Source organism: Mastomys coucha, unplaced genomic scaffold, assembly GCF_008632895.1.
Source record: "Mastomys coucha isolate ucsf_1 unplaced genomic scaffold, UCSF_Mcou_1 pScaffold13, whole genome shotgun sequence".
Taxonomy (NCBI): Eukaryota; Metazoa; Chordata; class Mammalia; order Rodentia; family Muridae; genus Mastomys; species Mastomys coucha.
Genome location: NW_022196895.1, coordinates 23,337,889 through 23,365,011, shown reverse-complemented (window position 1 = coordinate 23,365,011; position 27,123 = coordinate 23,337,889).

Below are 27,123 nucleotides of genomic sequence, written 5' to 3'. Positions count from 1 at the left end.
TGGATTTTTTTCTATCATTTCAATCAGTCTTACACTTATATTTTCTTGGTCATTACTTAAGTACTTTTATCCTTAGGCTCTTGCTCCTTAATTTCATTGAGCTGCTTTTTGTGACTTTTGTCACTATTGTTCTTTTAATAACCAAATAAAATATCAGTAAGACAAAAAAAAATTTGCCAAAGGAAAGTAATATAGGACTAAGAGAACTAAAAAAATCCACTGAATTCCTTTTGTGTTGACCCTCTATTGATGAGCATGGGTCTTCCATTAAATGCGCTTAATTATTACCACTGATAATCCATTGGGCAATACTACTTTTTCCTTTGCAAGCAGACATAATTGCAGAGAACTTCTTGTTTAGGGACAGAGCCTCTGTCCACATTCCTTTCTCAACACTGCAATTCAATTTGGCTTGACTAAGGTCAGAGCAGGTCCTATGATCTGCTGCCACAGCTTTTGTGAATTTATAGCCACAGCATACGGTTGTATCTGGAAGACACTTTTTTCTTCAAACCATTGATCCTTTCAAGCTATGACAATATTTTCATACTTTTCCACCTAGATCTCTGAGTGTAGGGATTTGACGAAAGCTTTCCATTTAAGACTGAGTATTCCAACATCTCTCACTCTATGTAGATTTTCTAGTATGGGGAATATGTGTTAGTTCCTAACTACTACAAATGGAATCATACATTTTTATTGTAGCTAATGAGTTCATTATGTAAAAATTATGATTATTTTGTTTTTGTAAAAGTGTAATTGATGGTAGACATTTTTGATGTATTTTTTAACATTTTTTCTTTTATTGGATAGTTTAATTACATTTCAAATGTTATCTCCTTTCCTAGTTTTCCCTTCAGAAACTCCCTATCATATCCCTCCACCCCCTGCTTCTATGAAGGTGCTCCCCCACCCACCCTCCTGCTCCTGCCACCCTGACCTGGCATTCACCTACACTGAGGCATCAAGCCTTCACAGGAACAAAGGCCTCTCCTATTGATGTCCAACAAGCCCATCCTCTGCTACATATGCTGCTGGAGACAAGGATTGTTCCACGTGAACTCTTTGGTTGGTGCTTTAGTCCCTGGGAGCTCTGGGTAGTCTGTTTGGTTGATTATGTTGTTCTTCCTATGAGGTTGCAAATGCCTTCAGCTCCTTCAGTCCTTCCTCTAACTCCTTCATTGGGGATCCCATGCTCAGTCCAATGACTGGTTGCTTGCATTCTCCTCCGCACTTGTCAGCCTCTGACAGAGCCTCTCAGGCTCTCAAGAGACAGCTATTTCAGGCTCCAATCAGCAAGCACTTCTTGGCATCTGGAATAGTGTCTGAATTGGAGACTGTATGTGGGATGGATCCCCAGGTGGGGCAGTTGCTGGATGGCCTTTCCTTCAGTCTTTGCTCCATACTTTGTCTCCTTATTTCCTCATGTGAGATTTTTGTTCCCTTTTCTTAGAAGCGCTGAAGCATCAACACTTTGGTCTTACTTATTCCTGAGCTTCATGTGGTCTGTGAATTGTATCTTGGGGAATACGATCTTTTGGGCTAATATCCACTTATCCATGAGTGCATACCATGTGTGCTCTTTTTTGACTGGGTTACATCACTCAAGATGATATTTTCTAGTTCCATCCACTTGCCTAAGAATTTCATGAAGTCATTGTTTTTAATAGCTGAGTAGAACACCATTGTGTAAATGTACCACATTTTCTGTATCCATTCCTCTGTTGAAGGGTATCTGGGTTCTTTCAAGCTTCTGGCTATTATAAATAAGGCTGCTATGAACATAGTGGAGCATGTGTCCTTGTTATATGTTGCAGCATCTTTTGGGTATATGCCCAGGAGTTGTATAGCTTGGTCCTCCAGTAGAACTATGTCCAATTTCCAGAGAAACCACCAAACTGATTTCCAGAGTGGTTGTACTAGCTTGCAATCCCACCAGCAATGGAGTTTTCATCTTTCTCCACATCCTCGCCATTCATCTGCTATCACCTGAATTTTTGATCTTAGCCCTTCTGACTAGTGTGAAGTGGAATTGCAAGGGTCATTTTTATTTGCATTTCCCTGGTGATTAAGAATGTTGAACATTTCTTTAGAGGCTTCTTGGCCATTCGATATTCCTCATTTGAGAATTCTGTGTTTAGCTCTGTACCTCATTTTTACTAAGGTCATTTGATTCTGTAGAGCCTAACTTCTTGAGTTCTTTATGTGGATATATATTGGATAGTAGCCCACTATCGGATATAGGATTGGTGAAGATCTTTTACCAGTCTGTTGGTTGCTATTTTTGTCCTATTGACAGTGTCCTTTGCCTTGCAGAAGCATTGCAATTTTATGAAGTCTCATTCATGGATTATTGATCTTAGAGTATAAACCATTGGTGTTCTCTTCAGGAAATTTTCCCCACTGCCCATGTTCAAGGCTCTTCCCCACTTTTTCTTCTACTAGTTTCAGTGTATCTGGTTTTATGGGGAGGTCCTTGATCCACTTGGACTTGAGCTTTGTACACATGGTTAAGAATGGATATACATGCATTCCTGTACATGTTGACCGCCAGTTGAACATGCTACCTTTCTTGAAAATTTCATCTTTTTTTCTCTGGATGGTTTTAGCTCCTTTATCAAAGATCAAGTGACCATAGGTGTGTGGGTTCATTTCTGGGTCTTCAGTTCTATTTCATTGATCTACCTGCCTGTCTCTGTATCTATACCATAAAATTTTTATCATTATTGTTCTGTAATACAACTTGGGGTCAGGGATTGTGATTCCCCCAGACATTCTTTCATTTATGAGAATAGTTTTTTCTATCTTAGGTTTTTCGCTATTCTAAATGAATTTGCAAATTACTCTTCTTACCTCTGTGAAGAATTGATTTGGAATTTTGATAGGGATTGCATTGAATCTGTAGATGGCTTTCAGCAAGATGGCCATATTATTAGATTTGGTTTGCAAGTATTTTATTGAGAATTATTACATCTGTGTTCATAAGAGATATTGGTCTACAATTTTATTTCCATCCTGGTTCTTTGTATGGTTTACATAATAGGGCATCTGTGGATTTGTAAAGAGAGTTATGAAATATTCTTTTATTCTTTCAGTTTCTATTTTGTGGAATAATTTGAACAATATCAGTACTGGTTGAAGATCTGGTAGAATTATGAGTTGAATCCATCTGCCCCTGGGCTCATTTGTTTGGGAGAAATTTATTACAGGTTCTATTTCATTAGGTGTTGTGGGTGTGTTTGGATGGCTTATTTGATCTCAATTTAATTTTCCAAATGCATATATGTTAATAAATTCACCCATTTCTTTTAGGCATTTCAGCAGGGTAGTATAATTTTCTGTTCATTTCTGTTTCTTTGTTGTCTGTTGTGGTATCCCCCCTTTTCCACTCTAATTTTATTAACTTGAATCTTTTTTCTTTGTCTTTTAGTTAATTTGGCTAAGGATTTATCAATCATATTGACTTTTTTTAAGAACCAACTCTTTCTTTCATTGATTTGTTGTACTGTTTTGCTTGTTGGTTTCTATTTTGTTGATTTAAGTCCTGAGTTTCATTATGCCTTGCCACCTAGTATTTTGAAAGTTTTATCTGTGTTGTTGTTGTTGTTCTAGAGCTCTCAGGTGTACCATTGAGTTGCTAGTATATTCCTCCATTTTTAAAAATGTATCCATCTAGTGCTATTATCTTGTCTCTTTATACAATCTTCCTTGTGTCCCATTAGTTTGGGTATTACCCTAGCTAGTTTCTGTATGAACTTGACACAAGCTAGAGTCATAATACCCAAAGTAGCTTCAGTTGAAAAAATACCTCCATGAGATCCAGCTATAGAGCATTTTCTCTATTAATGCTCAGTAGGGAGGGGCCAGCCCACTGTGGGTAGGGCTATCCCTGGGCTGGTGATCCTGGGTTTTATAAGAATGCATGGTGAACAAGCCAAGGGAAGCAAGCCAGTAAGCAGCTCCCTTCATTGGCCTCTGCTTCAACTCCTGACTTCAGATTCAATCTCTGTTTGAGTTCCTGTTCTGAGTTCCTGACTTCTGATAATAATGTACTGTGATCTAGACCTGTCAGCCAAATAAATCCTTTCTTCTCCAGCTGATTTTTTGTTATGGTATTTTGTGGCAGCAATAGAAACCCTGAGACAGGTATGTTGTGTTTTCATGTTCATTAAATTCTAAAAGATATTAATTTTCATCTTGATTCCTGAATTGGCTCATTTTTTATCCAGTAATGTGGTGTTCAATTTCTATAGTTTTCTACAATTTCTGTTGATGATATCCAGCTTTAATTCATGGGAGTCAGATAGGATAACATGGTATTGCTCCAATTTTCTTATATCCTTTGACTAAGACTCATTTGATGTCTTAGTATGTGGTCAATTTTAGAGAAAGTCCCATGAGAGCCTGGGAAGAAGGTACATTCTTTTTATATTTAGGTGAAATTTTTTGCAAATATCTGCTAGAGCCATTTAATTCTTCTACTTAGTATATATATCTATATATATATACATATATATATATGTATATAGATATATACACACATATATAGATAGATATACATATATCTATATCTATATCTATATATATAGATAGATATAGATATAGATATATATATATATACATACTATATGACTTGTTTACTGGTGAAAGTTAGGTATTCAATCCACCAACTATAACCATGTAAGGTTCAATGTGTAATTTTAGCTTTAATACTGTTTCTTTATGAATATTTGTGCATCAGAGGAGCACAAATTTTCAGAATTACAAAAAACAATCAATCAATCAAACAAGCAAAAAATCTTGGTGATATATTTCTTTGATGTCTATCACTTCTGATTAGTTTTTTTTTTTAAGGTCCATTTTGACATTTTAAATAGCTGCACTAGCATGCTTCTTGGGTCTATGTGCTTACAGGAAGTTTTTTCCATTTCTTAATCACATGGTGATGTTTATTCTTGATGTTCTGTGGTATATGCTTTTGGTGCCATGCTTTTTTTTTTTTTTTTTTTTTTTTTTTTTTTTTTTTTTTTTTGTTTTGTTTTTTGTTTTTCGAGACAGGGTTTCTCTGTGTAGTCCTGGCTGTCCTGGAACTCACTCTGTAGACCAGGCTGGCCTTGAACTCAGAAATCCACCTGCCTCTGCCTCCCAAGTGCTGGGATTAAAGACGTGTGCCACCAAGAAAGCTTTTCTTAACTGTATATCTTAAGTATTTCCTCTAATTTTAAGGAGTTTTATGATTCAATGATTTGAATTTAGTTTTATAACTCCTTCAATTTATATTATATCTTTTGAGCTTTATACCATCTTCATCCCTCATATTTCCAATGAGTATTCAACTTTTCTATTATAATTTCAATAAGTTTTCTCTTCAAAGTACTGGTATATTTTGACACTGGCACATATTGGATGTGAACCTACCTCTCTATGTGTATATCTGCATTTTTCTATTCTCCATGAACTTTGAATTTGCTTCTCAATCAATATAAGATCTTTTATGCACCAAATGTAATTAGTGCAATTTAAAAAGTTTCAACTATTTTAATCTAGTGAAATCAATTTTGCAAGGTACTTAATATAAGTATTGACAGAATATGAAGACCAGAACAAGTTATTTTTATTCCATTTTTATAGTTTCAATGTTATATTTAAGTTTTATTTTAAGTGATATTAATTATAGCATTTGAAGTGGCACCGCTAACTCCAAACAAAATGGAAGCCTCCCCAATGTCCCCATTAAATTGTTGAAAAATAGCTGGCAAGGCTATAACAGAAGTCAGTTTATATCCCCAGTGTTTTCAATATGCACCTACAATCACCTGCCCAGCTCAGAGTTGGAGAACCTGGAAGCTTTCATACTCTGGCGCAATGGCAGAAAACAAGAAAGGAATCAGATGAAGGAAGAGTAGGTCATAGTAGAGGAGGGGGAAAAGTAAGAAAAAAAGAAAAAAGAAAAGAAAAGAAAGGCACACTGCAACACAATGAAGAGTTGCTCTGCATGACTGGCTCAGCCATTGTCATCCTCTTCACCCTAAAATGGGAATATAAATATAAATAGATAATCAAAGAAATAAATCATAGCAGCCTAAAGATTACTTTTGATGTAAACAGGTATCTGACAAACTAGGATAAGAACAGTGCATTAAGAGCTGTTTTAAAAAGTTTCATTCACATAGGTGTGCACATGATCCTCAGCAGTTAGGATTAGAATACCAAGATTCTATGCTCACAATGTCACAATTTTATCAGTAGACTCAGAAGATTTACAGTGTGCCTGAAAGTTCCCATCTTCCACTTCCAGACTAGCATCTCTAGAGAGATCCTCTCTAATTTGTGCCTACAGCTAAAAGGACCCTTTGTGGAAGGGAGTTCCTGCTGTACCTCTGATATAGAAAACACATTAAACCAAGTCATCCTTAGCCTGGCTGTCCATCATGGTTTTCAGCATTCTAGCATTCCAAATAGACAACATTAAAAGGTTATATCAATTTGTTAACAATAAAGTTCTTTGCTTAGCTTTCTGGTCTGGGAGCAAAGCATATTTCCTAATTTATTTAGATCTTTGATTCATTTCATTGACTTTCTATACCATTTTGTTTATTCATCTTCTGCACATTTTTCGGACCTATACCTGGTGATAGTAATTAATTTATGTCTATTCTTAATCATGTGTTGTGGATGGTAAACAGAGCACACAACCCACACAAATATGGCAACACGACCTACATGTGTGTAATTGCTCACAAATACCAAAAGAAGGCGGTTGTTGGGTGTGGATCCAGCCAGAAATTATAAGTGTACCCTCTGTAAAAACAAAACAAAACAAAACAAAAAAACCTCACAAAGATCTTCATTACTGGAGCATCCCTTCAGATTCCTTTTTATATTTAGTGGAAAATTAATATTTAGTATGCATCTGTTGTAGCTTGTGTAAGAATATGACTGATTTTATTTTATTTTAATTTATTCTACAATATTACTAAATTGTGATTTTTGTTTTTTGTTATTTTTCATTTGTTTGTTTTGTTTTCTTTCAGTTTTAAATTCTCAATAACATTGTCATTTATAAGTGTAGATACCTTTCCTTTCACACATTTTATTTTTATGAGTTCTCATATTGGCCCTATTGTCTTGCCTGAACAATTTTAGCAATGTGCTGAGTAATAGTTAGCATAAGGTGTCATCCTTTCCTTGCACCTTCATTTAAGAGGATATCTACCAGTGTTCAGTTTGATGCATCACAAACTGGGTAAGTAATAGCCCATTCCTTTCCATTAAATGTTATAATGAATGTTTGTTGAGTTTTATCACATGATATCTTTGTGCTTGAAAGTTGTTATTCTTTAATCAGTAAATATGACAGTCTAAGGTGTCAGTTTTTTGATGATTGTGACATCAAAAATTCCAACATGGAGCAAAATATTCTGAGATGTAACAGGCAACTCTTTGGCAATTTTCTATATGTATATTACTATTTTGTATCAATGTTCAGGAGAGATATTACACTGTTTTACTCCTTTAATTTAAGATCTCTAACTACACATTTTGGTTTAAAAACATAACTTAGTAAATTCTATCTCTGCATTGATTTGCTTGAAGATATAAGGTATAACTTACACTTTCATTCTTATATATTTGGTGGAACCCAAAAATAGCAAAAATAATTGTTTGGTGGAAGTTTTAAAATTATGAATTCATTTTCCTTTATTGATAGGTTACTCCAATTAAATATTTCATAGCACATAAGATCTTTATCATTGTTCTTTCCAAAAAAAAAAAAAAAAGGATATGTATCTAAGATTTAGCCATGCTTAGGTCCTCACAAATTTTGGTGTCATTTTTCTGTATTTACATAATGTTGTTACATTATTTAACAACATTAAATTAATGTTGTTCTTTTCTGTGTTTTCCTTATAACCACCTCCTTGATCTAAAAGTGGTTTAATTTCCTTGTTTTGGAAATAGTCTGTTTTACTTAGCATTTGTATTGCTGTGAAGAGACACCGTAACCACAGCCACTCTTATAGGGAAAATATTTAATTGGGACTGGCTTATAGTTCAGAGCTTAGTACATTGAAATTATGGTGAGAAACATGGCAATATGAAGGCTGACACAGTACTGTGCAGTTGAATCAAAGGCTATATTGCAAGTTTAAAGCTATCCTGGAGTACTAGAGACTCTACATCAGGAAATATGTGAACAAAGAAAGAAATTTCAAAAATAATGAATCAGTTAAATCTGTGCATTTTTCTTGACATGTTTTTTCTTCATTGCAGAATGCTTGGTATTTATTCTTTGTACTTTTCTAATAGGTTCCTGTATTCATGTATTAGGTTTTATATGCTGGTAATCAATAATTTTGGGTTTTGCTGCTGGGGCAGACTCCTAGTTGGTCTGCTGCCATGAAGACTCCATATCCCAATCCATCCTAGAGGACCTGCTGCACTCAGAGCATTTGAGCAGATGAGCACCCTCTGGAGTCAGAGCAGTTGAGGATAGGCTGTACTCAGGGCAGTTGGACAACAGCTTGACTGCTCCACTGAAGATCTAACAGTATGAGGGCCTCTCAGGAGATCTACTGCAGCCAGGGCAATATATCAGCAGCTTTTCTTCCCCTGTGAAGAGCCACCAGTTGGAAGGCCCCACAAGTCATCTGATACAGCCAGGGTCTCAGGCTTACCTGGAGGCCTGTAGCAACCCAGGAACAAAAGAGGAAGACTCCATACATTCCCCCAGACCAACAAAGACCAGGGATATCCAGATAGCAAAAGGCAAGCACAATAACAGAAGCAACAGAAGCCAAAATACATGGACATCATCAGAACCAAGTTCTCTCACCACAGCAAGCCCTGAATACAACAACACACCTGAAAACTTCAGGAAGCTGACCTAAAATCATATCTCATGAAGATAATAGAGTCCTTTAAGGTGGATCTCACTAACTCACTAAAAGAAATACAGGAAAACACAGGTAAACAGGTGAAGGAATTGAATAAAGTGAACCAAGACCTAAAAGTGGAAGTAGATACAATAAAGAAAGCAAAAATGGAGGCAAACCTGGAAATGGAAATCCTAGGAAAGAGGTCAGGAATTACAGATATAAGTATTATCAACAGAATACAAGAGATAGAAGAGAGAATCTAGGTGTATGGTAGAACAGATTGACACAACTGTCAAAGAAAATTCAAACCATAAAAAATTCCTAACTCAAAGCATCCAGGAAATTTAGGACACAATGAAAAAAAATCAAATCTAAGAAAAACCAGAATAGAGGAGAATGAAGATTCCCAACTCAAAGGATCTGAAAAGGTCTCTAACAAAATCGTAGAAGAAAACCTCCCCAACCTAAAGAAAGAGATAGCCGTGAAAGTACAAAAAGCCTATTGAACACTAAAGAAATGGGACCAGAAAAGGAAATCTTCTCATCACATAATTATCAAAACACGAAATTCACAGAGCATAGAAAGAATATTAAAAGCTGCAAGAGAAAAAGGCCAAGTAACATACAAAGGTAGACATATCAGAATTACACCAGACTTCTCAACAGTTTATGAAAGCCAGAAGAGCCTGTTCAGAGGTCATGCAGACTCTAAGCAAACAGAAATGTCAGTCCAGGATACTATACCCAGCAAAACTCTCAATCAACAAAGATGGAGAAACCAAAATATTCCAGAACAACACCAAATTCAAATAGTATCTAACTAGCAACCCAGCCCTACAGAGGATCCTGGAAGGAAAATTCCAACACAAAGAAGGTACCTGTACCAAAGGAATTAGGCATCTCACAAGAAAGTCAAAAGCAGAGAGCCACAAGCCCATAAAGCCACCTACAGAAACAAATGTATCAGGACCCAACAGTCATCTCTCTTTAATATATCTCAATTTCATAATCTAAATATTAACGGACTCAATTCACCCAAAAAAAGATAGAAGATAACAGACTGGATAAGCAAACAAGATCCAATATTTTGCTGCATAAGAAACATACTTCAATAACAAAAACAGGCAGTATCTCAGAATAAAAGGGTCTTCCAAGCAAATGGTCCCAGCAAAGAAGCAGAAATTGCCATCCTAATATCCAATAAAATAGATTTTCAACCAAAAGTTATCAAGCGTGATGAAGAAGGACACTTCATATTCATCAAGGGGGAAAGCCACCAAGAGAAAGTCTTAATTCTGAACATCTATGCCACAAATGAAAGACCACCAAAATTCATAAAAGAAACTTTACTAAAACTCAAAATGCAAATTGAATCCCACTCAATAATTTTCGGAGATTTCAGCACCCTACTCTCACCAATGGACACAACAATGAAACAGAAACTAAACAGCGACAGTGAAACTAAGAGAGGTTATGAATCAAATGGATTTAACAGATATCTACAGAACATTTCACCCTAAAACAATACACCTTCTTCTCAGCACCTCATGTTATCTTCTCCCACACTGACTGTCTTAGTTAGGGTTTCTATTCCTGCACAAACATCATGACCAAGAAGGAAGTTGGGGAGGAAAGGGTTTATTGAGCTTACACTTCCACATTGCTGTTTATCACCAGAGGAAGTCAGGACTGGAACTCCAGCAGGTCAGGAAGCAGGAGCTGATGCAGAGGCCATGGAGAGATGTTCCTTACTGGCTTGCTTCATCAGCCTGCTCTCTTATAGAACCCAAGAGTTCCAGCCCAGGGATGGCACCACCCACAAGGAGCCCTACCCCCTTGTTCACTAATTGAGAAAATGCTCCACAGCTGGATCTCATGGAGGCACCTCCCCAACTGAAACTCCCTTCTCTGTGATAACTCTAGCCAGTGTCAAGTTGACACACCAAACCAGCCAGTACACTGACCATATAATAGGTCAGAAAACAGGCCTCAACAGATATAAGATTGAAATAATGCCATGCATCCTATCATATCACCATGGCCTAAGGCTGGTCTTCAATAACAGCAAAAACTACAGAAAGCCCACATACACATGGAAACTCAACAACTCTTTTTTTCAATAGTAACTTGGTCAGGGAAGAAATATAGAAAAATTAGATGAGAATTTGATGAGAATGTTGACCTATCATACCCAAACTTATGGGAAATAATGAAAGCAGTGCTAAGAGGAAAGTTCATATTACTAAGTGCCCTGGTAAAGAAACTGGAGAGATCTTACACTACCAAATTAACAGCACACCTGAGAAATCTAGAAAGAAAGAAGCAAACTCACACAAGAGGAGTAGAAGGCAGCAAATAGTCAAACTCAGGACTGAAATAGAGATACCAAGTTCTAAACCACCAACCAAACAGTACTCATGGAGGGACCCATGGCTTCAGCCACGTATGTAGCAGAGGATGGCCTTGCGGGACATCAATGACAGGAGAGGCCCTTGGTCTCCTGAAGGCTTGATGCCCCACGGTAGGGGAATGCTAGGACAGGGAAGCAGGGGCAGGTGAGTTAGTAATCAGGGAGAAGGGGGATGGGATAGGAGGATTTTAGGAGGGGATAAAATTTGCAGTGTAAATAAATAAAATATATAATAACAAAAGAAAGAAAGAAAACAATACAAAGAATTAGCAAATCCAAAAGCTGGTTCTTTGGAAGAATCAACAAGATAGATTAACCCCATAGCCAAACTAACTAAAGAACCAAGAGGCAGTATTGAAATTAATAAAATCAGAAATGAAAAGGGAGACATGACTACAGAAATGGAGAAAATTTTAAAAAAATCATCAGATCCTACTATAAAGCCTATACCCAACAAAATTGGAAAATCTAGATGAAATGGATTGTTTTCTAGACAGATGCCACATACAAAAGTTAAATCAAGAGCCGGTAAACTATTTAAATAAGCCCATATCGAACAAGGAAATAGAAGAAGTCATTAAAAACCTCCCCGCCAAAAAAAGCCCAGGGCCAGATGGGTTTAGTGCAGAATTCTACCAGACATTCAAAGAAGACCTAATACCAATTTTCCTCAAACTATTCCATGAAATAGAAACAGAAGGTGCACTATCTAACTCACTCTATGAAGCCACAATTACTCTGATACCTAAACCACACAAGGACCCAAACAAAAAAAAAGAGAACTTCAGACCAATCTCACTTATGAATATTGAAGCAAAAATACTCAATAAAATTCTTGCAAACTGAATTCAAGAACACATCAAAATGATCATTCATCATGATCAAGTAGGCTTCATCCCAGGGATGCAGGGATGGTACAATATATGGAAATCCATTAATGTAATCCACTATATAAACAAACACAAAGAAAAAAATCACATGATCATCTCCTTAGATGCAGAAAAAGCATTTGATCAAGTAACACAGCCCTTCATGTTAAAAATATTGGAGAGATCAGGAATACAAGGCCCATACCTAAACATAATAAAAGCAATTTACAGCAAACCAACAGCCAATATCAAATTAAATGGAGACATAATTGAAGCAATCCCACTGAAATCGGGGACAAGACTGGATGCCCATCCTCCCCATATCTATTCAATATAGTCCTCCAAGTATTAGCTACAACAATAAGACAATGAAAAGTGATTAAGGGGATACAAATTGGTAAAGAAGAAATAAAGGTATCACTATTTGCAGATATGATAGTACACATAAGCGACCCCACAAATTCTACCAGAGAACTTCTCCAGTGGATATCCAATTTTAACAAAGTGGCCAGGTATAAAATTAAGTCAAATAAATCAGTAGCCTTCCTTTATACAAAGAATACACAGGTAGAGAAAGAAATTATGGAAACAATTCCCTTTATAGCCACAAATAATATAAAATATCTTGGGGTAAATAATCAAACAAGTGAAAGACCTGTATGACAATAACTTCAAGTCTCTCAAAAAAGAAATTGAAGAAGATCTCAGAAAATGGAGAGATCTCTCATGCTCATGGATTGTCTGAATTAACACAGTAAAATTGACAATATACCAAAGGCAATATACAGATTTAATGCAATCTCTGTTAAAATCCCAACACAATTCTTCAAAGACATGGAAAGAACAATTCTCAAATTCATCTGGAAATGCAAAAAAAAAAAAAATACAGAATATTGAAAACAATTCTTAACAACAACAAAAAAAGAAAAGCTGGGTGAATCACCATTCGTGACCTCAGGCTTCACTACAGAGCAGTAGTGATAAAAACTGGGTACAGAGACAGACACATTGATCAATGGAATAGAATTGAAGACCCAGAAATAAAACCGCACACTATGGTCACTTGATCTTTGACAAAGACACCAAAAATATATAATGGAAAAAGAAAGCATCTTCAATAAATGGTGCTGGTCTAACTGTCTGTTTGTATGTAGAAAAATGAAAGTAGACCCATATTTGTTACTTTATACAAAGCTCAAGTCCAGGTGGATCAAGGGCCTCAACATAAAACCAGATACACTTAATCTAATAGAAGGAAAAGTGGGAAAGAGTCTTGGACTTGTTGGCACAGGAGGAAATTTCCTAAACAGAACTCAAACAGCTCATGCTCTAAGGTCAATAATTAATAAATGTAACATCATGAAACTAGAAAGCTTCTCTAAAGCAAAGGACATGATCAATAAGACAAATCGGCAACCTACAGATTGGGAAAAAAATCTTCACTAATCCTACATCTCATAGAGCACTAATATTCAAAATATACAAATAACTCAAGAAGTTAATCACCAAAAAATATATAAAACAAACAAACAAAAAAAAAACCAACCCAATCAAAAATGGGGTATAGAAATAAACCGAGAATCCACAATTGAGTAATCTTGAATATCTGAGCAGCACCTAAAGAAATGTTCAAAGTACTTAGTGATCAGGGAAATGGGAATCAAAACAACCCTGAGATTCTACCTTACACCAATCAGAATGTCTAAGATTAAAACTCAGTTGACAGCACATGTTAGAGAGGATGTGGAGAGAGAGATGCACTCCTCCATTGCTGGTGGGATTACAAACTGGCACAACCACTCTAGTAATCAATCTGCAGGTTCCTCAGAAAATTGGACTCTTAGGAAAGATGTTCCCCACAGGCCACAGAGGCATGTGTTTCACTGTGTTCATAGTGGCCCTGTTTGTGATTGCCAGAAGTTAGAAACATCCTCGATGTCCCAGGACAGAATATATAGAAAATGTGGTTCACTTATACAATGAAATACTACTAAGCTATTAAGAATGAGGACATCCTGAGTTTTGCTGGCAAATGGATGGAACTAGAAGATATCATCCTAAATGAGGTAACTCAGAACCAAAAGGACATGCATGGTACGTACTCTCTAATAAGTAGATATTAGTAATAATAATAATAATAAAGAACAGAATACTCAAGATATAGTCCACAGAACTCAACCTGTAATTAAGCTGAAGGGCCCAAGTGAGGACACCTCGGTCCCACTTGGGAGGGAGAAGAAAGCAATCACAGGGGGAGGGAGGGAGGAAACTGGGAGAGAAAGTGGACATTGGATGGGAAGAGGGGAACATGGCTTGGTATTGGGTAGGGGAAAAGGACTGAAGCCCTGACAGCCAGCAGAAAGAATGGAAATAGGCAACCTCAGGAGGTAAGAGGTTAGGGGACTCTCCAGAATTTACCAGAGACCTGGGAGGTAAGAAACTCTCAGGCCTTAATGGGAGGGACATTAGATGAAATGCCCTACAGTAGGGAGAGGAAACTTATAGAGCCTACCTCTAGCAAGAAGACAGGACATCAAGTGGAGGGATAGGGTTGCCATCCCACAGTCTGACCCATAATTGTTCCTGTCTGAAAGAATTACAGGGATGGAAATGGAAAGGAGTCTGGGGAAAAGAAGGTCCAGCAACAGGCCCAAAGTGGGATCCAGCTCAAGGAGAGGTCCCAAGACATGACACTATTACTGAGGCTATGGAGCACTCACAAAAAGGGACCTATCATAACTGCCATCTGGAAGACCCAACAAGCAGCTTAAAGAGTCAGATGCAGATATTTGCACCCAACCAATGGACAGAAGCTGCTGACCCTGTTGTTGAACTAGGGAAAGCTGAAAGAAACTGAGGAGAAAGAAGGGCGATCCTGTAGGATGACCAGCAGTCTCAATCTGGATCTCTGAGATCTCACAAACAATGGACCACAAAACAGACAGCATACACAAGCTGATATGAGGCCCCCAACACACATACAGTAGAGGAATCCCGGGACTGTGTTCAATCAGAAATGATGCACCTAACCCTCAAGAGACTGGAGGCCTCAGGTAGTTTAGAAGTTAAGTGGGGTAGGGGGTAGGGACATCCTAGTGGAGAAGGGGATTGGGGAGAATGTATTGGATGTGGAACAGTCAGATGTTGGATTGGGGGTAATAAACATGGAGTATAAAAATAAATTAATTTAAAAATTAAAATGTATATAAAAGTAATTTTGGGTTTCAAACAATGTGAATATTTTACATTCACTCTAACTTTTCATGTCCTGCTTAGTTGCAGCCATCAGCTACATACAAAATAAAATCATCTGAGGCAGGAGTCTCAATTGAGAGATTGCACCATGCAGATTGTCCTGTAGCATCATTATAAGAGATTGTCTTAACTCTTGATTAATGTGGGATGGACCAGGCCAGTGTGGGCAATCCCAATACCCAAGTGGGCAAGGGATGTATAAAAAGCTAGCTGAGCATAAATTTGAGAGAAAACTCATAAGCAGTGTCTCTCCATGAATATTGCATTAGTTCCTAGTTGAGTTCCTTACCTGACATCCCTTCATGAAAGTCCATGACCTGGAAGCGTAAGCCAATTAAACCTTCCCTAAGTTGAATCTTTTTGTCAGAGTGTCTTATCAAAGCAGCAGTGATGGAACTAGAATACATAATGGGGTTTAAGATTCTTCCTGGGCAGTACTTCATCCATTTATAAGAAACATACCACCACTCTTGTCAGTTTTATTTTATAGCAAAGCATCACTTTCATGTGTATGTTTTTATACTAGTCTTCAATTTTAGGGAATGTAATGTTTTTGCTGTCTGTTTGTTGTTATACTTTTTGTAAGAAGGTCTTATTATTTTATCCACATTGGCCTTAAACTCAGAGGCTGAAGCAATTGTTTGACTTCAGGCTCCAAAGTGGTACTGTTAATGCAGGCCATCACAGTGGGCTCTGAAGATTACTCTGATGTGTAAAGGCATAATATTTCTGTCATAGTGACTTAGGGAATCATAGTCCTTAATCCATGAGTTCACAGCTATCCCTATTCGGCTTCCTCTAATTCTGATGTTGGATCTATTAATTAAAAATTGTTTGCCAATTATTATAAACTCTCACATTTCTCTTTAGTTCCTTTATGTTTGTATTTTTATTTGTATTTATTTTGGGGGGATAACCTTTCATCTTTTTCAAGTATTTTAATAATTGCATATTGAAATGGTTTCTTCATCATAGGTGCCTTAAAACCTTTGTTGAATAAATCCTGCCCACCCACTCTCTTTCTTCTGATAATTCATTTGTTTGAGATCTTCTGTGTCCTGGTGTGACAGGTGCTTTTCTGGTGAATCCTGGACATTTATTTTCACAATATCACAAGACTAAAATTCATTTAACCCCTTTATTTCAGCTGCTATTTTGCAACAATGAAAGATGAATTTTCCACCTAATTTCTTCTAAATGTGGATAGAAGTTCAAGTTTTCCAATAACTTATTCTTTTGCTCTTTTTTAAAAATTTGTTTTATTCATTTACATTCCAAATGTTGCCTCTTTCTCAGTCCTCCCTCCAAGAGTTCTTCATCCAACCCTACTCCCCTTTTCCTCTGAGAGGGTGTTCTTCCACCACCATACCCACCAACTCCCACCTCACACCCTTCTCACTCCCCTTCCCCAGGGCACTGAGTCTCTACAGGATTAGGTGCATCTTGTCCTACTGAGGCCAGACAAGGTAGTCCTATTCTATGTAGGTGCAGGGGGGCCATAGACCAGTCCATGTGTGCTTTTTGGTTGATGGCTTAGTGTCTCGAAGCTCCCAGGTATCTGGGCAAGTTCATACTGTTGGTCTTCTTATGGAGATGCCATCCCCTTGAGTTCTAATTTTTGACCCAGAACTGTTCCTGTCTAAAGGAAATATATGCACAAAATAATGGAGCAGAGATTGAAGGAAAGGCCATCCAATGACTAGCCCAACTTGGGATCCATCCCATGGGTAAGTAACAATACCTAACACTACTACTGATGCCTTGTGCTTGCAGACAGGAGCATGGCTGTCCTCTGAAAGAGCCTCCAGCAGCTGACTGTGACAAACACAGATATAGGCAACCATTGGACTGATGTCAGGGATAATTATGGAAGAGCTATAGGAAGATTAAAGAGCTCTAATAAATTTTTGTTGGTATCCACAGTGGGGAAATGGTTCTAGTGTAGAGTTTTGCCACACAGTTCTTTGATGGAAATGGTGGTTTTCACTGGACATATTCTTCACAGCATAAAGGCTGCTGCTTCCTTTGGGTGATCGTCAAAATCCTAACTTCACACTAGATCAGATGTATACAATGCTCAGGAGATGAATAGCTGCATCATTACTGTTAGGAGATTGTCAGAGCCAGGATGTTCCAATCATCACAAATGTTGTGAAAATAAGCAAGGAGTACCCTCCTTTATAATCAGCAGGGATGGGGCTCCTTTTCCTTCCTCTCCTTTCATGACAGCCTGTTAGTAGAGACATTGCTCAACCAAAGTATAGCTTCCTGAGTCTAGAAATCAACTGAGTCCAGGTTTTCAACCCTTTTTTTTTGAGCCCTGTGGTCACTGTGGTGTGTTTGTATGTGTGTGTATGTGTGTGTGTGTGTGTGTGTGAGAGAGAGAGAGAGAGAGAGAGAGAGAGAGAGAGAGAGAGAGAGAGAGAGAGAGAGAGAGAGAGAGAGAGAGAGAGAGAGAGAGAGAGAGAAGGAGAGAGAGAGAGAAGGAGAGAGAGGGAGAGGAGAGAGAGAGAGAGAGAGACAGAGAGAGAGAGAGAATATTGGGAGACTATGGTAGCCAGTTATGTATTTTCAAGTTGTCCACATCCCTATTTAGTCTCTTTCTGCTGACAGGACTAGAGGGTGTTTGCTTTTATTGGGGCTTATTGACTATGCATGTTTGACATTTCCAGGTTAACAGCTTCTTTATCTCAAAATCTGGATTCTATGAAATCGCAACAAATCCAGGAAACCCACCATCATGTGTTTTTTAGTCACAAGGCAACTGCTTTAATGTCTTTTTCTTTCAAACTCTCAAAGATTTGTTAAATTTCTCTTACATATAACATATAGGGTTTTTAGTTGTACTTGGAAGAAAGAATAGCAATTCTGACTACCACAGTCAGAAAAGTACTTGATATTTTATTTATTTTCCTTACTCTAGTTATCTAGAAAATTACCTATTCTTCTTCAGTGTGTGTGTGTGTGTGTGTGTGTGTGTGTGTGTGTATTACATTTTCTATTAGTTCTCTGTTCAGTAATTTGTCTTTCATGTAAAAATATTATTTCTGTGATTGATTAAGCTCTTTCTCACTTTTTCACTTACCTAATATTTTGTAATGGTGTTTATACTGAATATACTAAGATTTGCTTCCTTGGTACTTAAAATAGAATTAGCAATCAGTATAGACCATGGAAAGAGCAACGAAATGGTAAAAATTTGAATTGTGAACATCAGGATTTTAAAGTAATATGAGTTATTAGAAACTACAAAATATGAATGCCCTCAAACAACAGTATTTTGAATGAAACATATCAGGTTAGCCATATCCTACCTGAGTCTTGATCATTTTCATAACTTGGCAAATGCTTGGTAATAGTAGTGTTTCACAATAAAGACAATTGCACTTAAATATACTAATATATTCTCTTGTGGTATCCTGTGATATTTATGACTTGATAAATACATATTCCCATCCCTGATTCTGGAATAGTTTGTTGGCTAGCCATTCATATGACAAAAACTAGAAATTGTTTTCTTTCTTTTTTCTTTGTTTCTTCCTTCCTTCTTTCCTTTCTTTCCTCCTTCCTTTCTTTCTTTCCTTTCTTTCTTTCTTTCTTTCTTTCTTTCTTTCTTTCTTTCTTTCTTTCTTTCTTTCTTTCTTTCTCTGTTTCTTCTTTGTTTCTTTATTTGTTTGTTTGTTTCTTTCTTTCTTTCTTTCCCTCCTTCCTTCCTTCTTTCCTTCCCTTTTAAAAATTCTGTAAGTTCATGAAATTATTGTTGGCTGGACTCTTTAAAAGTTTCTTTTTAAAATATTTCTGTGGTTTTTATTCTAATTTTAGAATTTTCTGTATTAAAAACATCTAACTTCCTCCTAATTATGTTTGTTTTTTGTTTTTTAATCATTTTTTTCTTTTTAAAGTCCAGATTTTATCTCCCTCCTAGTCTACCTTCTGACTATTCCACATCTTGTACCTCCTCCCCACACCTCCACTAGGATGTTCCCCCTTCCCACCCCACCAGACCTCCCCACTCTCTGAGGCCTCCAGTCTTTGAGGGTTAGGTGCATCCTTTCTAACTGGGTCCAGACCTGGTAGTCCTCTGCTGTAAATGTGTTGGGGGCCTCATATCAGCTGGCACATGCTCGCTGGTTGGTGGCTCAGTATCTGAGAGATTTCGAGCTCCAGGGTAGTTGAAACTGCTGGTATTCTTATAGGATTGCCCTCCTCCTCAGATTCTTCTAATTTTTCCCTAATTCAATCACAGGGGTCATCCAGCTTCTGTCCATTGGTTGGGTGTAAATATCTACATCTGACTCTTTCAGCTCCTTGTTGGCTCTTTCAAGGGTAGTCATGATAGGCCCCGTTTTGTGAGCACACCATAGCCTCAGGAGTAGTGTTAGGTCTTGGGGCCTCCCCTTGAGCTTGCATCCCAATTTGGGCCTGTTGCTGGACCTGCTTTTCCTTAGGCTCTTCTCCATTTTAGTCCCTGCAGTTCTTTCAGACAGGAACAATTATGGGTCAGAATTTTGACTGTGGGATGGCAACCCCATCCCTTCACTTGATGTCCTGTCTTCCTGCTGCAGGTTAGCTCTATAAGTTCCCTCTCCCTACTTTAGGGCATTTCATCTAAGGTTCCTCCCTTCGATTCCTGAGAATTTCTCACCTCCCAGGTCTCTGGTACATTCTAGAGGGTCCCCCACCTCCTACCTCCTGAAGTTGCCCCTTTCCATTCTTTCTGCTGGCTCTCAGGGCTTCAGTCCTGTTTACCCCCCAATACCTGATCATGTCCCTGTATTCCCCTCCCTGTCCCCTTTCCCACCTAGGTTCCTCCTACCCTCCCCCTTCCTGTGATTGCTTTCTTCTCCCTCCCAAGTGGCATTGAGTTGTCCTCACTTGGGCCCTTCAGCTTGTTAACCTTTTTGATATATTTGATGATATTTTCTAGTTCCATCCATTTGCTTGTAAACTCACAAAGCCCTTGTTTTTAATAGTTGAGTAGTATTCCATTGTGGAAGTGAACCACATTTTCTGTATTCATTCTTCTGTTGTGGGACATCTCAAAGCAGACACTGGTTGCCAAGGAAACCCACAGGGTATTAAAATGTTTGAACTTTCTAGACTCCAACCTCCATGGAGTGGAGTAGGCATGAAGATTAAGTTTATCACTGTTGTCCAATAATTTAATTGACCATAATTACATAATGAAGTCTTCATAAGAGCATAAAAAGCCTGAATGGGAGAAACTCTGAAAATAGTGGCTATAAGTAAGTCATTGGAAGCAGCACACACAGACAGCAGAGCAGTTTCACCCATTGTTAGCATCATGACATGCAGAGCCTGTGGTGATACTTGGGCGGGTCCACAGACCTGTTGCCAGGGCAACAGCCACCATATTCCCAGAATCCGTTGGGCTCACCTCCCATCTTTACCTAAAATAGGGGGTAAGTTTTGATTTAAGTCATTACTTTATGTGTTCTACTGTGATCTCTATCTGACTCAAACTCAATTACAGTATTCATTCATCTGCTGAATAATTCTTGATGGATAAAATTTAAATAAAAACACACTAACTCTTTGAGTTGTCTTAAGCATTGTGTTCAGTCTCCTGTAATCAGAAACAAATACTTGTTCTTTCTATATCTTTTAATAGTCTATTATGCCATCAATTCAAGAGAGAAAATTCCTAATGTTTCTTCCTATGTTCACACCATTTGACATTATATTTAAGAGAGTAGATTTATCTAGGGAGAGATTTTCTCGAATGTAGTGAGTCTCCTTTGGGCACTAACTTGATATTCTACAATTCAATTCATTTTTTAACACACTATATTCAGGGACAGGATCTTGTCCCAAAGGATAAGGACTCAGTCTCAAATGATTTATCCGTATCAGATGACAAGAAGCCTCAAGTTTTGGCTTGTGCTTCTTATTAAATTGATATAAACCAAGTTTGTGATAACTCCTTTTGGAGTTTACTTAGTCTTAGTGGCTCAATGAAAACAGTGAAACCCTTATACTCACAACAGAAAGTACACAAATGAACAGCCATTAAAGAGACGTACAAGGCAACTGTATAGCTTCTTCTAGAAAATGTAGAGTTTGCACACTTTCATTGAACATGTAAATCCCTACTGTGTTCTGGAATCACAAGGGCCCTGGCACTTTACTGCCTTTGTAGATGATTCTTTTTATAGATGTGATTGATGGATCATTGATCATTGCTTATCAATTAAACCTTTAGCTCCATTTCTTTCCTGGAATATATAGATTCCAGTAGATTTATACTTCTTATGTTCACTCTGGTCTTTTAATAGATGACCATCTATCATAATTGAGCTAGACAAAGACCCTAGTGACCTTTGATTAGCAACAAAAAAGAAGGACTTTTAGCATCCTGGAGATTGTGTTTTAAGGACTGGATGACAAAAAAAAAAAAAAACAGTATGGAGATATTACAGTTTCTTGGACTATTAACTTCAACACAGTGCTGGTAGGTTGTAAAAATGTTTTAAGTTCCAGGGTAGGGAATGTACCATTGAACTAGGAGAAGGAGACAATGATGAACAAACAAACCATTGAATTATGTAGTATCATCCAGGTAATGCAGACTATGGGAATAACTCCTCTATATAGGAATAAGCAGTCAGAGCCATCTGCCTTTTGTAAAGCGCCACTCATCAGGTGCTGCTTGGCTGACGCTGTCTGTAGACTCAGCACAGCTGCCCCTCTTAAAGCAAGGTCAGACAAATTAACCAAAGTTAATTTCTCAAAATGACTTTGTCATCAAACTTTTATTGCTCTTCTTCTGTCATGAGGAAAACTTCAGTGCCACTCTGCCTGTACCTCAGCATCTGGACTGAAGGGGAACCCAGGTGCACCATCTCACAATTCTTTCTGCCACTTCAGTGTAGTACATATGAGGTTCAAAGATATAGTCATAGACCAACTCAAGAATTTACAGGGTGTATTGAATTTGGAGAATCATCAATATTAAGCCTTTTATAAATTAAGTCAGGAGATATTATTTCCCCAGGAAAATTTCCACTTTTATTTATGCATTCTTAAATTTCTTTAGTTACACTTAAAATTCTTTTCTGTATGATTATCCCATGTTAGAGCAGAAGTATGGAATGCCATCTTTGGAAAGAGGATTGGCACTATCAATGATGAACAGCAAAAACTGGTTTTGTATTACTCTTTGTTGTTCTGACATTCTTCAAAGAAACAAAGAAACTGGCTGAGGGGTGGCAGGGAATGTTATGTCATTTTTCATTTCTTCTGAATGCACTAATACTTGCCTTGTGCACTCATTTTTTTGTCATGGTGAAATCCAAAGTCTGAGTCTATGTGATGAATATGAATTTCCCTCCACAGCACTCATCTTTTCCCTTCTTCAGACAAGCTCCTGTCACCGACTTTGTGAGTTGAGCAGGATCAGGAGCTGCTGAGAGGAAGGGATGGGCAGGGATGTGATTTGTCAAGCTCAAACTGCCCAAGAACATGGTGGATTTGAAGTGTAAAAGCCAAGCTAAGCTTTTCTGGTCTGGGGTTCGGTTAATAATACAGAGGATTTAAATGGGATTTTTCTTCCAGACAGTTCAAAGAGTTTCATTGCTTAGTCTGTATTTTTACTGAAATCACTGAAAAGAAAGAGGGAACAGAAATTACTTGCCTCATTTCACCAGGCAGAAAACTTTGTGCCATTTCCTCAAATGGCAGGAGGCTTGAGAAATAACATGAATTCCACTTTATCCATGATACTGGTAAGGCTCAGGACTCATATTAAGAGGATCCTGATTTCCAAAAGCTGGAGGATAGAGATAATAAATCTGAATATGTCTAAGTGATCGTTAATAACATATTAGCCCATCTTCTTATGTCTAGGCCACAGATGAGTTGCTGAAGATTAAAGCTCTGTTACCCTTCAAGGTCCATGTGACCACTTTGTTAAGAAGAATATAATTTCATTTTCAGAAGAAAATATTCATAAATTCACAGGAGGGATTTCTATGTGTCAAACAAAATATGTAGTGGTTTATTAAGGAAAATAGGTTGGACTAGGTTTTATATGGCACAATTTGAATTAATGTATATATATATATATATATATAGAAATTACAGTTGTAAGTGCTGTTTTTTTGTTTTTTTTTTTTTTTTTTTTTTCAGTTAAAGGACTGTGGGTAAGTTGTGAGGACTCAGGTTACAAGATATCAGGTGTCTTTAACTGAAAACTTGTTTTTGTAATGATATGGAAATGAGTTTGGCTTTTCTCATCCTTGCTAGAGAGTGTTTGACAGTTTTCCTTGTTTGAGTGGCTATAGCTATTTTGATGGGAACAAGAGACCATTCAGAATATGTTCCAATCAGAAAAGAGAAAGTTTTGTTTCTACTTCACAAAAGATACTGCATGTTCCAAGAGGAGGGCTGATGCCAGGGAAGGAGGTAGACAGTGAGCTGTAGCCAGAACCTTTACTCCAGGAGAAAACAGAATGACCCAGACTACTCAACATTCATCTTTGCAGAGTTTTGACTTTAAAATTGGGACAGTTATTTAAATGTTCCTTGGAGTAATTCCAATCTCTTATCACCATTTGACCCTAACATTAAATCTCCTTAACTGTATTTGAACTTATTTTACCTAGCTTAATAGGCACTGCTTGTTTTCCTACATGAATCCATATTACAGATATAATACAACCTGTTGTCTCAAATCAACATGTCCTCTGAATCCTCCCAAAGTCAACTCAAACCCTTATTGCTCCACTTCTATTTACCAGGACATGCACACTCTATTATTGCAATTCGTCACATTTTCTATGCAAACATATTTATGAATGGCATGATATAGCTGATTATAGTCATCAAGATACCAAAGACTATTCTGTTCCCAATTCACTAAGATCCTTTTCTCTTTAGAAAGACACATCTAAAATTCCTTATTTTTCAATCTTCCTCAGCTTAAGGCTAATCTTTGATACTTTCCCTTGAACTGAAGTCCTTGCCTTCTTCATCACTGAATTAAATTATGTTGCCTTTTTGCTTGCACATAATTTAAACACATAAGTACTGTAAGGTCTCTAATGCGTTCCCTGAAGATATATTTCTGCATCATAATGTTCTACTTAGATCATAAACTACTCAAGGTCAGTATGAGTGCCTATTTAACTCTCTTCGTGTTCATCTTACAGCAGCATGTACTCAGATCTTGAATAATTGTCCTCATGAAAAGTGGCCGAAGGTGTTTCCCTCCTCAGCATTGAAAATGAAATCAAGGTGAAATTAATAAGTTATTAGAGGTAGTTGAAGTTTGGTGAGGAAACACTCATTGTGCCTAAGAATTCTGTATGTTTGGACTTGAGATTAGTTTTCTTTAGAAATCATTAATAAATACTAATAGTAACTATTAAATCAATCTTAATGTAACATTAGGGAAAAGTAAATTTTAATACAAAATAAGGAAAAAGAATTTAATATGATTCTTGAAGTAGAATTTCTTACAATCACTCAAGGGTGGGTAATGTGTTTCAGCAGTATGTTCATAGGGACTTGAGCACAGCAGGTTGATACCTTTTCTTGGTAATCACATTTGATGTGGCAAGGTCCACCATAAGTGGTGACCTTTGGGTAAAGTTGCCCATGACTTGTGAGTGTGAACCTGTCTTTCTTTTTAACAGTTGGCCCCATGGAATGCCAAATCTGCAACTTTGAAGGGATTCTGACACTCAAAAGACCATCCTCACATACCCAACACCCAAGTCAAATGCCACATAGTGTATCATTTACCCTTCATAAAATGTTTTTCCCCCAGTCAACTCACTAGTTTCTTTACCCTTTATGATTTGTTTTGTGGCCTATATGGAGCACAGTTGATTCTTGAAACCTGTACTACATGTTTCTGTTTCCCTCATCTAAAGGTGTTCCAGAGCTTGAGTGTAACAATAAAATATTCATGGTTGAAAGAAAAGGTCTTACACTACACAAAATACAAATGAATATTCCTTAGTACACCCATGGTTCACGAGAGCTCACTTAATTCTCCCCAACTTAGATCACACTCTTGAATCTTTCTTGTAGGTCTTATTCTTGTTTATTAATTAAAAAATTATTTATTTTTCATCTTTTAAATTTTTTATTGGTTATTTTGTATATTTACATTTCAAAAGTTATCCTCCTTCCTGATTTCCCCTCCACAAATCCTCAATCTCATTCCCCCTCCCTCTTGCTTCTATGAGGGTGCTCCCCTACCCATCCACCTACTTCTTCTGCCTCACTAGCATTCCCCTATGCTGGGGTATTGAGCCTTCACAGGACTAAGGGTCTCACCTACCACTGATGCCAGATAAGGCAATCCTCTGTTATATGTGCAGCTGAAGCCATGGGTCCCTCCATGTGATGTTCTTCCATGGGGTTGCCAATCCCTTCAAGTCCTTCAGTTTTTCCCCTAACTCCTCCATTGGGATCCCAGTGCACAGTCTTAAGGTTGGTTGCAAGTATCCATGTCTGTATTGGTCAGGCTCTGGCAAAGCCTCCCAGGAGAAAGCTAGATCAGGCTCCTGTCAGCAAGCCCTTTTTGACATCTGCAATAATGTCTAGGTTTGGTGACTGAATATGGAATGAATACCCTGGTGGGGCAGCCTCTTCAATCTCTGTTCCACTCTTTGTCCCTGTATTTCCTTTAGACAGGAACAAATCTGGGTTAATATTTTTGAGTTGGATGGGTGGCCTCATCTTTCAAGCAGGATATGGTCTTTACAGGTTCTCCCTCCCCTTTGTTGAGTATTTCAGCTAATGTCATCGCCCTGTTGAGTCCTAGGAGTCTCTTGCTTTCCTGGCATCTGGGACTTCTGGGTGGCTATCCCAAGTTCATCACCCCCCACTGCTATGCATTGCTGTTCAATTTTCTGAACCTCTATACATCTCCTCTGTCTCCTCCCACACCTGATCCTGGACCCTTTTCCCTCCCCCTCCTCTCTCCCTTTCAAGGCCCTCCCCTTCTCTCTCCCTCCCATGGTTATTTTGTTACCCCTTCTAAGTAGGACTGAAACACCCTTACTTTGGTTTTCTTCTACTTGAGCTTCATATGGTCTGTGAGTTTTATTGTGGGTATTATGAGCTTTTTGCTTAATTAATATCCACTTATCACAGAGCTATTTGTAGATTTTGAGGATGTAAGCAAAAAGGAGTGCACACATACATCCACACACTTTCTAATATAATATCCTGGTCATTTGTATATGATTTCTGACATGTTAGTTTTGGCACCTTTTTTTCCCTGAGAATGATTACCTTTTAGTGTAAGTTAGACTCTGATCAATGTATTCAGCAATGCCCAGTTCACTTATGAAATGACTTCTAAGACCACAGTTCTCCTTTTAGCCTTAATTACTTTCACTGTTATCTTGACTTTAGAATCACTTGCTACAAAATCTCCCTTTTCAGTTCATAAAAAATCGCATTTCTTCCTAGACAAAAAGCCCTGCTCTGAACATTCCCTACTCCTTGCCTCCTTCTTGCTTACTAGTCTAGCCTTGAGAGTTGCATTTTCATCTGGGCTTGTGATTGCACTGATTCAGAAATAAAATAAATTTTCTTTTTGACTTTCTTCCAAGACACAATGTTATTTAATTTAATCACCCTGACCAAAATCATGTCTACCTAATCTGGGGTTTCATTGTATTCTCTTTTATAGTAGTTTTGGACAGTAAACTGTGAGGTCTTAGTGGCTGGA